The 17,472-nt window shown below is 48.5% G+C and overlaps 1 pseudogene; it reads right to left on the bottom strand.

Moving 5' to 3' along the window:
* Positions 1–16,583: 16,583 nt before the first annotated feature.
* Positions 16,584–16,952, bottom strand: LOC112406906 (non-histone chromosomal protein HMG-14 pseudogene; annotated as a pseudogene).
* Between the last annotated feature and the right edge of the window lie 520 nt (positions 16,953–17,472).

Genomic DNA, 17,472 nt, shown 5'->3' with positions numbered 1-17,472 from the left:
AAACAAGAAAGATACAGAACAGAGATTCTCAAACTTTTTGGTCTCAAGACCCCTTTACACTCTTAAAGCGTTTTGAAGAACCCCAAAGAGCTTGTGCTTATATGATTGATATCTATCGATATTTTCCATATTCAAAATTAAAGCTGAGAAATGTGTAGCAAACAAAAACACAGAAGCACACAGTCCATCAGGGTGATGACATCATCACATGTCACGTAGGCTCCGGGAAACCCCACCACACATTCATGAGAGAAGGAAAGGGAAAAAGGCAAATAACAGCATAATATTCTCTTATGAGAATAGTTTTGACCTTCTGGGTCTTAAAAGGGTTCAGGGGACTCCCAAACATTCCCAGAACACACTTTGAGAGTGGCTGGTCTATTCTAGAACTAAGGCAAGGTCTCTAGAGAGGCCTGTAGAGAGGATGGGAAAGGGGGAGGAGAGGGTATCGGAATGGGAAGTCAAGTACAGTCGGGAAAGGCCCCACTAGGAGGGGCTCCAGAAAGGCCGATGGACGCAGGGAGACTTGCAGAGAGACACAGCTGTGCCCACCTGACCCGGTAGAGCGGTCCCTGCAGTTTAGCAAGTGGGCCCAAGGCTGCCCACACGCAGCTGCTCCCCAGGAGTACAACTTCCGGCCCTTCCCCAGGGCCCCCAGCAACAAGGCTCTCCAGGTTATTCCCGATTTGACACAGGAAGGAGCAGTTGTTTGAAAGCAGTTTTCTGCCAGCCAAGCGAGGGATGGCCAAGCCCTGCCCTGTGATGCTCCCGCAGATCCAACGTGAGTGGCAGCCAGTTTAATAAGGCTTATTTAAAAACAAAAACAAATCAGCTTATTCTCAGTGTGAAATGAGTTGTGTTCGGCCTTAATCCCCTGTGGTCAGTCAGCGCTCTGCGGCTATGCCAGCTGTCCCAGTCCCCGCAGACCGCCTTAGTGAAGGTTACGTCCCCTTTCCAGTGACGAGGAGCAGAAATCCAGTAATGCATTCAGTGCAGTGAAAACTTAATCCCAAATATCATTTTTACTCATCTGAGGAAAGTTAACCCGCTGAAGATTCAATTCAACAAACACTGCCTCTGAATTGAGGTCATCCATTTGCTTAATTGTAACGTTGCTGCTTCTTGCACGAGATCTGATCAACAACCAGGTCAAGGCTCTGTGATGGGTTTTATTCATCATGTTTTCTGCTTCCCTCTGAAGCCAGGATGGAGTGGGGATTGGCAAGGTGCTCGCGCTGATGCCAAGTGGAGCTCCCCAAACATGCAGGCACTTATGGGTCAGGAGGGGGTCACAGGCCCAGGGGTGTCAAATGACACTCCCCTTGGGAGGGCTAGGAAACTGGAGGAGCCTCTTCAGCAGGGGGTTCCTGGGCCACATGGGAGAAATGGGGGAAGGGCTCTGGAACCTGAAAGGAAGGCCCCTGCACTTCCAGAGTAGGGCACTGTGGTGGTCAGGGTTCTCCAGAAAATAGAACTGCTAAGATGTACATATACATAGGAAAAGATTTATTCTACAAAATTGGCTTACACAATCATTGAGGCTGACAAGTCCCAAGATCTGCAGGGTGTGTCGGCCAGCTGGAGATGAAGGAGAGCCAATGGTGTAGCTCCAGTCTGAGTCTGAAGGCCTGAGAACCAGGAGAACCAGTGGTATAAGTTCCATTCCAAAAGCTGGCAGGCCAAGGGCCAGGAAGAGCCAATGCTTCAGTTCCAGTTGGAAGGCAGGAAAAAGCCAACATCCTGGTCAGAAAGCAGTCAGACAAGGGGAATTCTACCTTACTCAGAGGATGGTCAACCTTTTTGTTCTATTCAGGCCTTCAGCTGATTGGATGTGACCCACCCACAGTAGGGAGGGCAATCTGCTTTACTTAGGCCACTGATTTAAATGTTAATCTCATCCAGAAACAGCCTCACAGAAACACCCATCATAATGTATGACCAAATATCTGGGTACCCTGGGGCCCAGGCAAGTTGACACATAAAATTACTCATCACAGGGCTTCCCTGCTGGTGTGGTGGTGGAGAGTCCGCCTGCCGATGCAGGGGACATGCGTTCGTGCCCCGGTCTGGGAAGATCCCACATGCCGTGGAACGGCTGGGCCCGTGAGCCATGGCTGCCCACCCTGCGCGTCCGGAGCCTGTGCTCCACAACGGGAGAGGCCACAACAGTGAGAGGCCCGCGTACTGCAAAAAAAAAAAAAAAAAAATTACTCATCACAGACACCCAAAGAGAAAGGGAGACAAAGATTATCTCCAAATCAGGAGGGAAAGGGTGGTGCTCATTTAGGAGCAAGAGAAAGGGCAAAAACTGGCTGTTCCAGGTCAGGCTGAGGGTTGTGGCTGGGCTGGGGGCTCCCCCTTGTGAGCTCTTCCGGTCCTGCAGCGGTGGGGAGCATACCATGGACGTAGGCTAACTTGGAAGGGCCTATAGGGCCTGGACCATTAGAAACCAGGCTTTTGGGCAATAATCACCACTCCCAACTCTGGGGCCAAGGAGGACCTGGCCCCAGCTTCTGGGCCTTTCAAGACAAGGCGACATCTTAGACCAGGGTGTCTCCCCTCCTAACTGCATTTCTACAGATTTATTAATTAAGGCTGAATCTCTAACAACCAACAATGAGAGGAAAGGGCCTTCACCAAGGAGAAAAGAAGGAATAAGAATTCAGAGAACCTGCCCGGGACCCTTGCAACACCTGGCAAGTACATCGTCTTACTGAGCAATGAAGAAGGTCCTGGTGGCCCACCTGTAATTAATCACAATTAATTATGCTAGAATCAACATAAGGGAGTGCCTATGATAAACCTGACCCTGTGCCTTATGGTCTTAACTCGTTTAATCCATTAATGACATTAACTGGAACAACCCCAGAAGGTGGGAACCATTATCCTTCCCATTTTATAGAGGAAGAAAGTGAGGCACATAGACAGGCACTGACATGGGGTCATACAGCTACTGAGGGATAGAGCTGGGATCTGAACCCACACTGTCCTTCCTCGCATGAGTGGGTTCCCCATGTGGGGTCCCTAGGGTTTGGGTCATGCCCTGGGCACCCGGGAAACTGAACGGAGAAACAGCTGGGCCCAGGCCTGAGAGCACAGCTGAGTGGAGTGAAAGGCAGGCTTGCTGGGGGTGAAGAAAGAGCCGACTGGCTTCCAACCTGGATCCTTCTGTCTCCTGTCTTCCTCTTGCCATGGCCACATGCAGCTCCTGGAAGAGGATTACCAGAAAATTAGGAAAGAAACAGACAGCCACCTGTTAAACGGAAAAACCAAAGGCCCCAAATGGCGTCACCTGTGCTAAAACCCATGCTAACTGACCTAGATTTCATACCTGACCTAACTGTAGTTTTGACCTTCCCCAGGAGTATAGTGGTAATCGGCCAGTCTGGAATTTTCTGGTCAGCACCAGTGACGTACTCTATCACAGGGCCCTGTCCATCCCCCCACCAAGGGATGAAGAGGTAACCTGCGTGATAGACCCTCATCCCCCCCCACCCCCTGAAAGAAGGTGATCTGGTCTGAAACAATCCTTTTCTTTTGCTGATAGCTTCTGTGTGCCGCCCTCCTCCTGCCTATAAAAACCTTCCAGTTCATACAACCCCTCTGAGCACCCTTCTACTTACTAGGTGGGATGCTGCTGCATTCTTGAATCATTGAATAAAGCCAATTAGATCTTCAGATTTACTCATTTAAATTTTGTTTTTTAACACACTTAAAGCAAGGCTAAGGGGGAGGTGGCAGCCCCAAGTACAGCAGTATGGGTACCACTGCCTGCAGCGAGGGCTGATGTTCTGGAACAGGGAAGGCAAGAGGCTGTTCCCTGACTGAGGGCCCTTTAGCCTCCTGTGCCCGCTCCAGGCTCCCATGTTACATCTGTAAACCCCGTGGTGACAGCGACTCTGTCTTCTCTCAACACTCAGCAGACAGTCCACCAGCCCAGTGGCCCCTCTGCTCTAAACTGCTGTGACAACGCTTCCCAAGCCAGCCTTGGGCCTCTCTTTATCCCTGAGGAAAACAGCTAAGTCTGCCCTTCGAGTCCAGAACAAGCTCTGAATTTTAATTCTGGATTTAATTCCATGTGGGTTGAGCCAGGAGCCATTCAGAGACGGATTAGCAGCCCTGACACTCAGCCTCTTGTCTTTGGGAAAAGGGACATGAATCAGCGCCCACTAAGCCCACCGCCTGTGAAAGTCTCCCTGCGACTCAGATAGTGCCTTTGGGAATGACCCCTTTGGGCCAGTTCACCATCTTTTCGGGATCACTCTGCCTAGCCCAAAGCAGGATTCAGCAACATGACGGGGAGGCAGCCAGAGGGGAAGGCCACAGCAGAAATAGGAGGTATAATACCAGTGGCCACGGATTCGTGGGGTGGGAGGTTTTCCTCCTCATGGCCCTTGATAGACACCAACACACACCAAAACTAGGAGAATAAAAGGGAGTCTGAGGAACTGGGGCTTGTATCAGTCAGGGTCCTTCAGAAAAACAGAACCAGCAAGAGATATGCATGTATAGTCTGAAGGGGTCTGAGAACGAAGAGAGTTGATGGTGTACATTCCATTATGAAAGCCAGCAGACTAAAGACCCAAGAAGAGCTCATGCTTCAGTTCATGTCCAAACACAGGAAAAGACTGATGTCCCAGCTCAACAGGCAGGAAGAATTCTCTCTTACTTGCAGAAGAGTCAACCTTTTTGTTCTCTTCAGGCCTTTGACTATTTAGATGAGGCCCACCCACCGTAGGAGGGCAATCTGCTTTATACCATCTATGGATTCAGATATTAATCTCATCCAAAACCACCCTCAGAGATGCACCTAAAATAATGTTTGACCAAATATCTGGGCATCCTGTGGCCCAGGCAAGCTAACACATAAAATTAACCATCACAGGGCTCAAAGTAGAAAAAGAAAGGGTACTTAGCATAAAAACACATAAGTGCTATGCATGAGAAGTCGCCTTTGACCCAGGAAAGGCTTGATTGTGTTGCAGGTTCCCCAGCCTGAGGTCAGAGCAGGTGCAAAGCCAAGTGGGACTGAGTGACTGCAGAAGTGAAGAGGGACCCTGAGGAGGATCCCTGGGAGGGACCCAGGGTAAGGGGATGTGCAAAATATGTACAGCCTGGGCCATATGTAAATCCAAAACAGACTGTTACCTTCTATCTCTAACTTAACAAAATTATTTATGCTGACATTTCATCTTAGGAATAAACATTATAACACAAATCATTTATTCAATCCCTCTAATAATTATCAACTCATCTGTGGAGTGATTTTTTAATTTGTTCTGGCTGCCACTCGCTGGGAGGTCCGTGTCTGAGCCACAGTTCACTATCAGGACTGCATCAAATCCTTCCAAGGTTGTCCCCATCAGATTGATGTTCACTGGGTCCCTGGCACCTGGTGTTCTGTTACAGCTAGTGAAGCATGGCCTTGTGCCCACACATCATGGCTAGGAACACACACCTACCCTGTGGCCTGGAGGCAAAGAGCCTCTGCGACAGTGGCTACCTGCCTTGCCACCGGCTCTGTTGTGCCCACCAACGCTGTCTGCTCTGGAGCGGTGGGCAGGCATGGCACTCACCCTTGCTGCCCCCATCCATTTGGTGCCAGCAAGGGCTGCCAGCATCCTCTCCAGCATCTGGCCACCTGGTAACCTCTGGGCTACCTGGGCCAATGTCATTTGATGGTTTAGAGTCTCATGAACTCATACTTTTTACCATCTGGTATGAGAGGATTTCAATATTTTAATCACCATGAGGACTTACCAGTGTGTCCTCAGCAAATAACAACCCTGAGACAGAAGGACCTAGGGGACATGAGGAAGGGGATGGAGATAGAGGGGGACGAATGACGAAGGCTTTCCCTATTGGCTAGACAGGAACAGTTCAGGCAGGCAGCCCAGGAATCTAGGATTGAGACCCCCAGTGTCACTGTGGAGATGGGGAATGAGAAGCTAGAAAGAGAAGCTAGAAGTACAGGTCTGCTTTGAACATCTCAACTCTGCGCACTTAACCACTCAGTGGTAAGAATTAAGGGTGGAGTGCTGGGCATATATTACTGTGTACCATGCACCCATACCATGCCAGGCCCCATAGAAGGCATGCCCCAAATAGTTTTCTTTACATTTCTCAAAAAAAAAAAATCTCTTTAAAGAACATATTATTGGACTTCCCTGGTGGCGCAGTGGTTAAGAATCCACCTGCCAATGCAGGGGACATGGGTTCGAGCCCTGGTTCGGGAAGATCGCACATGCCACAGAGCAACTAAGCCCGTGCACCACAACTACTGAAGCCCGCGCATCTAGAGCCTGTGTTCCGCAATAAGAGAAGCCACCACAGTGAGAAGCCCACACACCGCAATGAAGAGTAGCCCCCGCTCGCCGCAGCTAGAGAAAGTCTGCGCACAGCAACGAAGACCCAATGCAACCAAAAATAAATAATAAATAAATAAATAAAATTTTAAAAATCATATTAAAAACTATCAATGAGATTTAAAAAAAAAAGAACATATTATTATCTCGTATTTCACATGAGGAGAGTAAAGCTCAGAGAGTTTGGATTTATTCATCCCACAGATGAACATACTGTGCCAAGCACTAGGTAAGAACTGACCCAATAGACATGGGCCCTGCCTTCACGGAGCTTGCAGTCTGGTGAGCAAGACCCACATTAAAGAAATGAGCCCACAAATAAATATACATCACCATAAAATGCAGTTAAAATAAAAAAGGCCAAGGGTGCCATGAGAGTGGATGACATGGGGACCTAATATAGACAGACCACTCAGGGAGAACTTCTGTCTGCAGGAGCCCACAGTGACTCAGCCAGTGAGCAGCAGAACCAGGATTCTAACCCACAGCATTGCTCTTCCCGCTGGTTTCCCCATCACTAAGCCAATGGGAATGGAGGGACTGACCAATCTCTCCTTATATTTAGTCTATACATCTTGGATGTATCTTAGGCTGCTGAGGCCCAAGGTTCTCACTTCTACATTCCCACCATCTATCCTACCTCCCTCCCTCAGTGTATGGGGTTAGGATAAGTCAGACATGGGAGGCTGGTGATGGGACACTTTAAAAAAATGTTGAACAGTAGCAAAATGCCTTGAGGCCCATTCCTGGCTTTGCTACTTGCCAAGGATGAGACTGAGACACTTTGGTTTACCTAAACTCTAAGGGGTCATGCAATGATCATGGTTACCTTTTACTAAGCACCTACCTCATGTCAGGAGCTGAATAGCGGCTCTGAATGAGCATTGTCATCTGTGGTTGCCTGAATTACCAACCCTGATTCTTCACTCCTCTCTGCACCCATGCCCTTGCCATGGGCCAATTGTGGGCAGATTGTGTTTCCTGATCCCTGTCTCTGGGCTCAGTCACGTGATTTATTTTAGACAATGGGATGTTAATAGATAAGATGCAAGCAAGGACTTGAAATATGCTTGAGCAGTCTTTCTCTTGTGTCTCTGCCATTGCTGTGAGAAGAGATTCCCCAGGCAGCTATTGCCACTTCAGCCTGGGCCCACAGTGAGGTTCATGGAGGAGACTGGAGTCATCCAGACATGCAGCTTGAACCAGAGCTGCCCAGCCTAGCCCAGCTACAACAGCTGGTCCCAGCCAACCCTTAGAAACATTAGAAATAAATAGTTTATTGTTGGATGTCACTGAGATGTGGTAGTTGTTACACAGCAGTAGCTAGCTGATACAGTATTTCAACCTCATAACAACTCTGTGAAGTAAGTATTTTCTCTACCATTTTACAGATGGATACACTAGAATCGAGGTTTATACATTGGCCTATGTCATAAAATTAGCATGTGGCAGAGTTAGGATTTAAATCTAGGACCTTCTGGGGCTAAAGCCCAAAATGTAGGTGTTGGTGCTGCTTCAGTAAGACATTTGCATTAATACTGATCCTGTGATGATGTAAATTTGGACATGATGTAATTGACAGCTGGCCCCTAGAACCTGGAGCTGCCCAGCTGCACAAGCTCATCCCAGTTGTTTTATAAACTTATCAGTGATGCCACCCTATTTCATGCATGTAAAATTTTTATCCTCATTTAGTGGAATTACAGCAGGTTTTGTTCCATTATAATTCTCTAGAGATCAAGAGGAATTTTTAGAATAAAACTTCAGTGTCTGGGAAAGGGAAAAAGAGAAATGAAGGAGATGGATTGTGTTTAAGAAGAGAAAAATCCCAGCGAGGGAAAGAAGGAAAAAAATGATTACTATTATTCATTCCAAGCAGCTGGAGTGGAGCTGCCATTCCAACCAGATCAGGGAGGAGGCTCTTGTGGTTATAATCAGGCAAGTGACAGTGGTGACTTGATCGAGGATGAAAGGGTTAAGTGAGCACCTGAAGAATGAAAGCACATGATGTGACCAAGTGCCCTAAAGCCACACTGTGAAGGAACTGGGCAAGTAAACCCACTTAATCGCAATGACATCCTCCAAGCCACAGAGCCCAACTCTGGCTCAGAGCCAGTTTCCAGTTAACTGGGCACCTCACCTCTTCTCCAGTCTGAGAAGCGGCCCCCAAATGAACTGGAGGAAGGGTCCCCAGCAGGGACCTTGTCCTCACAGCAGGAGGGCAGCTGTGTAGTCAGGGCACCTCACTCTTCCCACGGGCGCACCCACCCGGGCCCGAGGTGCATCCCCACTCCATCTGGGAGGACTGCGGACCTGCGTGAAGGCTAGAGAGATTCCGGCGAGGCTTCTGGTTTTCACAGAGGCCAAACTAGGGGTGGGGAGTAGGGGGTAGGGAACATCGTGTAGGAATCCAGGGTTGAGCTGCTTTGGGTCAGAGATTGGTCTTCCATCTTCAGTGTGCGAACTGAAAGCCAGGAGGGGGGTTGATTTGTCTGCCAAAGGATGTACCAAACCTCCACTCTTCACGCCTTCAGGCTCAGCTCTCAAGGAAGGCCTGCGGACAGGGATCAGAAGCCCTTGGCCTGTGTCGGGCTATCCCTGGAGGCAGCAGGCATCTGCTTCCTACTCCCTTAAAACTCAGCAGTGGAAACTTGGGGAAAATAAAGGACAACCATGTGGGTCACTGAAATATACCACCACTACAGCCTTGCTGCCTCCAGCGTCCCCAGACGTGGCTCCAGAGGCCAGTTCTGCCGGGGGGTGGGGGAGTACACTTTTCCCTGCTTAAGCATCTGGGTCATGACTTTGCTAAGTGTTTGTGTCTGAGCGGACTGACTTAGGCAGCGACTAAGCTTGGAAGTCATAAAAAGTGGTACTAAACCTGTCAGTGAGGCTGTCATCTGGGCCAGGATGCAGACCCTGGGTATTGTTCGCAGCGGGGGAAGTCCTCTTCCTTCCAGCTCCTCCAAGTGCCCTAGGCCATCCCTGTCTGATGTGCTCTGAAATCCAGAGGCTCTCAAGGTGCTTTCTGATGGGCCAGGAGGTCCAGCTGGGATCCACCTCGGATGCAGAGCAGGACTGAGCCGTGGTAGAAAGATGGGCCAAGATCAGTGAGACCAGTTGACCTACGCTGGGTCATCCTCTGAAGCCCTTTCTAAACGTATTGGCATTTCTCTAATGATTAATGATGTTGAGCATTCTTTCATGTGTTTGTTGGCAGTCTGTATATCTTCTTTGGAGAAATGTCTATTTAGGTCTTCTGCCCATTTTTGGATTGGGTTATTTGTTTTTTAGTTATTGAGCTGCATGAACTGCTTATAAATTTTGGAGATTAATCCTTTGTCAGTTGCTTCATTTGCAAATATTTTCTCCCATTCTGAGGGTTGTATTTTGGTCTTGTTTATGGTTTCCTTTGCTGTGCAAAAGCTTTGAAGTTTCATTAGGTCCTGGTAAGACAGGAATAAAGACACAGACCTACTAGAGAATGGACCTGAGGATATGGGGAGAGGGAAGGGTAAGCTGTGACAAAGTGAGAGAAAGGCATGGACATATATACACTACCAAACGTAAGGTAGATAGCTAGTGGGAAGCAGCCGCATAGCACAGGGACATCAGCTCGGTGCTTTGTGACCGCCTGGAGGGGTGGGATAGGGAGGGTGGGAGGGAGGGAGACGCAAGAGGGAAGAGATATGGGAACATATGTATATGTATAGCTGATTCACTTTGTTGTAAAGCAGAAACTAACACACCATTGTAAAGCAATTATACTCCAATAAAGATGTAAAAAATAAATAAATAAATAAATGTATTGGCAGAGGATGCTGGTATTTGACAGAGGGGGCTGTCTCCCTGGGGGTTTCCAGCTCAGCTCCTTGCAACAGCGTCTGCTTCCTGTGGATGGTTTCACACACAGTGGCTGTGAAACCTGCAGTCTGAAGAGCCTGACCTCAGCTCAGCTCAGCTCAGCCGCGTGACTTAGGCAGGAAGCATCCTCTCTCTAAGCCTCAATTTTTTTCAGCTATAAGATGGGAACAACAGTATCACCTATCCTGCCTGCCCCACAGGCATCGGGAAAGGCTCAAGAGTAATAATATATTCAGAGGATTTGAAAAAGGGCAAAGTGCCATATAACAATGAAGAATAACAAGTCCTGAGTTCAACCCAACAGACCTTTACCAAGTGCCACCGTTGTGCCAGACGATGTCTGGGCACAGAGATGCAGAGACGAGGGAAAGAGATACAGTTCCTGCCCCCATGGGTTCAGCACTCTGCTGGATGCTTGGAGGAGACAAAAATGTATCCTAATAGTAGCACTAACGATTTTAATAACAGCTCATTCACTGAACGCTTTTATGGCTCAGGCTTGAGCTAAATACTTCACATAACTGTAAATCCTTGAACAACTAGGCAAGGAAGACATTGTTATTTCCATTTTGCAGATGAGGAAACTGAGGCTCAGTAGAGTGTAGTCATTTGTCCAAGCGCACTCAGCTAAGAAGTGACTTCAAAATCTCTCCTTACCAGATGTGCATCTCCTCTCCTGGACTTAGCCAGCATGCACGTGTTTTATATAGTTTCCTCTTACAACCATTAAAACAGAACTAAAGAGCTTCGTGCTTTATTATATCGGTGTATAAAGGGATGTGTGTGTGTAGTGTCTATATAGAGCGCCGGTCTGGAAGCATCTCACCCGTCCTCCTACTTAGGTTGGACCCATCTCCCAGCAGGTGAGCAGCCTCTCTGTCCAGTTGGCCCTCGAGTGGTGGTCACATCATACCCTGGCCCAACCTTCTGCTTATTTAAAAACAAGCAGACTGGGGACTTACCTGGCAGTCCAGTGGTAAGACTCCACGCTTCCACTGCAGGGGGCACAGGTCCGATCCCTGGTCGAGGAACTAAGATCCCATGTGCTGCACAGCGCAGCCAAAAAGAAAACAAACAAAAACCAGGCAGACTGGCCCAGTCTAGGCCTCCTTTTCCTGCTGTGGAACCTTGGGCAAGTTCTCGCACTGAGCTAGTGTCCTCTGTGAGATGGAGAGAAGAGTGACACCTGTTTTGAGGTGATTTTGTGGAGATGACAGAGAAGGTGCCGCTACAAAGCGTGTGGATCCCAGAAAGGCATCCCTGCCTGCTCGTCCCCTTCCCCTGCCCTCCTTCCTGCCTTCTCTCCTCCATGTCTGTTCCCAGGCCCTCAAGGTAGAGGGCCAGCAGGCCAGGCTCCTGCTCTGGAAGCTTCTCTCACTTCTTAGAGGGCTCAGCCCAGCAGAGGCTGGTGGTTTTTCCTTGTTAGAGTTAGAGGATTGTGGTGACTAGCCTGGGCACCCGGGAAGGTGGGGAGACTGTCCTGCAACACAGCATGTCTTAGATGTGGCTCTAAACAGATGTGTGGGCCAAACACCATTCATTCAGCTGGCAAGCGCTTGAGGGGCTCCAGCTGGTCTACAGGCTCAGGAAACATGGAGATAAACCCTCCCTCAGGGGCTCTCCAAGGCCAGAGGGGACATGTGCTCACATCCATGCTATAAAGGGCTGCAAATGTTTCCATGAAGTCTTCATGGAGAGCTGCTGGGACCTATAGGTGAGGGTGGGGATTCCTGCAGGGAGGGGAGAGCTCAGGACTGGCTTCCTGGATGGGCTCCCCCATTGTAAGAATTGAAGAATGACTCAGAGGAAGCAAGGCTGAAGGAGAAGTCAAAGCAATGGCGTGGAGGCATTTGGGGAGCCACAGGGGATTCCGTGTGGCAGAGCAGAGGGGAGACCCCAGGGGAAGCAGAGGGGCAGGCAGAAGAGTACCAGCTGGGGAGGCAGGGGGAGGGGGAAGATCCAGGAGGACTTGTGGGTGTGTTCTGGGCCAGGGGGAGCCTGGGATTCAGGGACACGGATGACCAGATTCACCCCTCATGCAGCATGGACTCAGGGGAGACTAGAGACCTTGAAGCTTGAGGGTCCCAGTTAGGACAGTTCTGACCTGGAAGGTCACTGTGTTCAGCTTCCTGTTTCCATTTCACTTGTTCCGGGATGAGAACTGGCTTAGCAAGGAGTAGGGTTCAATTAATATTCTTCCCAGTACTTCATGAGAACCTTAAAGGAACACACACATCTGAGGGTGGCATCCCATGCTGCGCCTTTTCTCAGGACAGAACGGCTTCCCCAGGCACAGAATTGGGCCTGTCACTGAGCACACCTCCAAGGCAACTCAGCTGTCCTCACCGTGTTAATTTTCAGAGTTGATTCTTTTCAGCCCCATGAGCCAACTTGAAGGCAAGCATTTTCCATCTTCCCAAATCACTGTGACCCAAAAGAAAATAAGAAAGCTAATATTTAAGCTTCTTCCTCCTGGAGAAATTGAAAACTTGACCACTTTTTCTTTGTTTCTGCTACATCTAATTCAGTTGTTCTTTAGCTTGAGAGTGAATAGGAACTCACTTGTGGTGTCCATTAAAATGCCAGTCCTCGGGTCCCACCTTGAGATACTCTAGTTCCACAGGGCTAGAGTGGAGCCCAGGAACCTGCAGTTCAAGTTGCCCTGGTGCTCAGAGGCCACACGGAGAAAACTGAAGTTTGGCATCCCCATTACTCACAAAATCTTTAAGCTGATGGAACCTCCCCTACCCCGGCCCCGCCATTGTCTCCTTTCCTTGTATGACCTCAGCTCCGGATTGCATCACTGAAGGCATCTGATGAGTCAGGAAAGAAGAAATTTCCTAGCTGTGTGGTAACTCTGCCAGAATCCTGGCCTCCACATGCAGGGAGACGTGGGGGCGGGGGGTGAGGCAGATGTTGGAGGTTGCCTCCCAGCAGCCACCACCCCCCGCCCCCATCCAGCCTTCCATGTTCTTTCTTGCTAAATAGAACCCCCAGTCCTGTCCCGGAATCAGGTGACATGTGTTTCATGGCAGGCTGGTCTCCAGCCCCAGCCCCAGGGAGGAATCTTGATTGGTCTAAATGAGAGGTTTTCAATCCTGGCTGTACCTTCAAGCATTGGGGGAAATTTTAAAGATAGCCACGAATGTATCCCATCTGAGATCAGTTAAAGCAGTCTCTAGGACTGGGATTTTGGCATAGATACATTTTTTGTTTTGTTTTGTAATTCTGCAGGTGATTCTAGTGTACAGCCATGGTTCAGAACCAAACCAGTCATAACAGTAATTCCATTCTCCTTGCCAATGGTTGACTTAAGAATGAACGAATGGCATGTTTATGGCATAAAAGGAGATATAAATGGAAGGACCCATGTTCTTCAAAAGGGGCATGAGGAAAAGTTATGTCTTCTTCTGATCTTCTGGCCTTTGGACATTGTGTGAGAGTGATGGCAGCTATCTTGCGACCATGAGGGACAAGCTTGCAAAGGTCACTGTGCTGATGATGGCTGAGCAAAACCATGGCAGGAACCTGGGTCTTGCATTTGCTATTGAAGCCTTGCATTCAATATTGAACTGCTAAGTTAACCAACCCTGGAGCCGCCTTATCTCTGGACTTCTGGTTATGTGAGATAGTAAATGTCTTCCTTATTAGTTAAATCACTGGTTAGGTCTTGTTGCTGATTCACCAGCAAAAAGCATCTTAGATGACACAAGACAGAAAATTCTATCGGGCTGCCTGTTGGTTCCAATTGCCCTAATGATGCCCTTCTTATCTTTCTGTAATGAATAACCACACCTCCCTTCCACAGCACCTCAACTGAATCTGGCTCCCTTAGGACTCCAGAGAGGCAGAACACCATACTGACTAAGCCCATGGGTTCTGGCACTGAAGTCCGCCTGTCTGATTCAGATATGCACTCCACTACTGACTAGCTGTGTGATTTCTGGTAGTTATTTAAGCCCTCTAAGCCTCAGTTCAGTCATCTGTAACTTAGGGATAATTTTTACCTATTTCCCAAATTTGGGGATTTAACATGTGGATTTCATGAGATAATCCACACGAAAGTCCATTTCACAACATTCTTGGTGCCTACTACTCAGTATTGGGTTAGACATGGGGAGTCTGCGTTTACTAGAACAGTCCCAACTTTTCAGTAAAGGCAATTCAGTAGTAAAACTAAATGCCTTTCTATGACTGTAATTGTAAAGGTCAAGAAAAGCCCTTCGCCAAGCTGTCTCAGTTCCTGTTTCAAGCAATGAGGTCTCCATGGCTCTTTCAGGGAATGGAGTGAGCATAGTTTTTATATCCTCTGACAAAGCAGAGATGAGCTGAGGTGTTCCATCGTACTTTTACTGGGCACAGCACAGACATACGTGTCACCGCAAGCTGTTCTTGCCGCTGCAGCCATAAACCCTCAGAGGCTGAGGATGCCAGTTTCCTGACACGTGATTCATTGGGCTCGGGATATCCCACAAAGATGCTGGTCTATCTGTGTGTTTCTGTAATGTCTACCGCCATGTACTCAGGAGCACTTGAAAGAGAATCACAAAGGTGGGAGAAAGCAGCCTCCTGGGTTCTGGGGCTTCTCCCGGTGAGGTGTGGCCAAAGGGCTGAGGACCAATCAAGACAAGAAGTAGGTCTACCTCTTCTGGAATGTTCTGATCCCAGGGGTGAGCCTGGGTTACAAGTTCAAGGAGTTCTTAAGCCTAGCCCCTCAACAGCAGCGGCCCTTTCCCCACCACTGCAGCCTACAGTATCTGTGGGCAGTGTCCAGGCAAAGGACGCCAGTGGCTAAAGCCGTCTCCCTGGTCTCCCTGGGGTTCCAGCCTTCAACCTGGCTTTGCCAGCAGTCACATGCTTGCTCTGCTGTTCAGCATGGCTAGCTCCGAAGGGTAGGATTGGATTGGAGGAGGAAACTATGTCCACATTTTACTTTAATCGCCTCTGGTTGAATTTGTTGCAATGAAAATGTGGGGTTTTAAGTACACTTTTTTTTACTCCCTTAAAATGACAGTGGGGATTGGTGGAGGGCGGAGGGATGGGGCCGGTGGATGGGGTCAAGAGACCTTTCCATGACTTGTCTGCAATGAGGGCTTCCTGGTGACCCAACCCAGACAGGGTCCGGGCAGCATGGGGGAGGGAGTGTGGCCCAGCCCTTGCCTTCTTCTTCTTCCCTTCTTGCTTCCAAACACGGGTTTGGTACCCACAGACCCCTTCAGGTCTTGCTCATTCCGTCCACGAGGCTTATTCAGAGGCTGCACTCAAACCCTAACATCAAAGACGATCTGGACACGGAGCCAGGGTGAAGCCCCAGACTGCCACCATTTGATTATTTTTCCATGTGTCTCATGGTTTTGCTTTGACACTATTTCTACCAGTACCTTTTTTTTTTTAATTTAATATGTGATACTTAGATATACCCAAAAAGTTTAAAATATAATTACCACCTTTATGCCCACCACCCAGTTTAAAAAACAAACTTTTTACCAATAGAGTTGAAGCTGATCACACTCTCTCCTCCCGCTCCTCAAAGTAACCTGAATTTGGCACCCATCCTATGTATCAGTTGGGATTAAGTTTAGCTACAAATCACAGAAAACCCAAAACAGTTGCTCAAGCAAGATAGAAGTTTATTCAATTTCATAAAAAGAGATCTGAAGGAAAGCAGTTCAGGGCTGCTGTGAGAGCTCCATGATACTCAAGGACCAGCTGTCCTGTGTGCCGCCATCTACAGTACAGTTTCTACCTCCTGGACTAAGATAGCTGCGAAGATCCAGCCATTTCATCTACTTTCAAGCCAGCAAGAAGGAGAAGGGAAGGAAAGAAGGTGACTTCTTGAAAACTGCATGCTATGGTTCCGTCATATCCCACTGCCCAGAACTGAGTCACAAGGCTGTGCCCAGTTGCAAGAGAAGGTGGAAGATGTAGCTTTATTCCACCTGGCTCTGTGCCCAGTTAAAAATCAGGAGTTGCCTTCTAAGGCAGAAATGGAGAGTGAGATTGAGAGACACCTAGTGGTCTCTGCCACATCACAGTCTTTTTTTTTTCTTTCTTTCATAATTGAGATTTTATTGGTGGTTTTGAGGATCAGTACACAGACATTTCAATTTGTACACAATTCTTAACATACGTACCAAAAATCTAAAAAATCATGTACTTGTGATTCTTTTCTGAACAGTTATTCCAGTGACTTTCCAGCTTAAAATTTGGAGGCAAATTTTCCTTGACAGGAAATCAAGTAGCAATATCTTCAAATATTGATATGCTGTTGCATCGTAAGTCCCCGTAATTCACAATTTAATGCCGTATACACTACACACTCATATTGTCAGTCACAGCACGTTAACAAAGTTACTAGAAGAACTGGACTACCGCGACCAAAGATGTTAGAGTGCACAAAATCCACAGGTGTGTGATATTAATAGACTTGGCTTTTTTCTCTCCTGCTTCATCAGCGGCTGGGCTCTCCTCATTTTTAGTTTCTCCATTTTCTGCAGGGAAGTCTTCTTTAGTCTCTTGGTTGGCCACTTCGGCCTGTTTTCCTTTTGCTCCCCTTCTTCCTTTTGTCTGCATTTTTTTGTCTGAAGATTTATCCTTTCCTGCCACCTCATTTGATTCAGTTTCCACTTTTGTAGGAGCCGGTTTAGCTGACAATCTCACCGATCTCCTCTTGGGCTCCTCCTTCGCCGCCCCCTCGGTGGAGGTGACCTTCCTCTTGGGCATCGTGGTGGCGGGGGCCGGTGCGTGCCAGGTGCCTGCAGGCCGAGATGTGCCAAGAGGCTTCGTGACGCTGGGCTGCCTGACCGCTGCCACTCCTCCCGCCGCCGCCGCCGCCCGAGCTGTTGAGACCCGCCCACATCACAGTCTTAGCCAGAATGCCAATTTAGGACCTTTTTCTTTTTTTTAAAGAACATTTCTAAGTATTTAGTTTAATTCAAGTATGCAAATAATAAAGCTCAATGAATTTTCACAGATGGATCGAGATATAGAATGTTACCAAAAGCCCAGAAAGCCCTCCTTAAAACAAAAAAAGAATTCAATTAGAAAATAAAATCCCTGGCTTCCCTGGTGGCGCAGTGGTTGAGAGTCCGCCTGCCGATGCAGGGGACGCGGGTTCGTGCCCCGGTCCGGGAAGATCCCACGTGCCGCGGAGCAGCTGGGCCCGTGAGCCATGGCCGCTGAACCTCCGCGTCCGGAGCCTGTGCTCCGCAACGGGAGAGACCACGACGGTGAGAGGCCCGCA

The sequence above is a fragment of the Neophocaena asiaeorientalis genome, unplaced genomic scaffold (assembly GCF_003031525.2).
Source record: "Neophocaena asiaeorientalis asiaeorientalis breed wild unplaced genomic scaffold, Neophocaena_asiaeorientalis_V1.1 scaffold85, whole genome shotgun sequence".
Classification (NCBI taxonomy): domain Eukaryota; kingdom Metazoa; phylum Chordata; class Mammalia; order Artiodactyla; family Phocoenidae; genus Neophocaena; species Neophocaena asiaeorientalis.
Note: the sequence above shows the minus strand (reverse complement) of the source record. Positions and strands in the feature narration are given on the sequence as shown.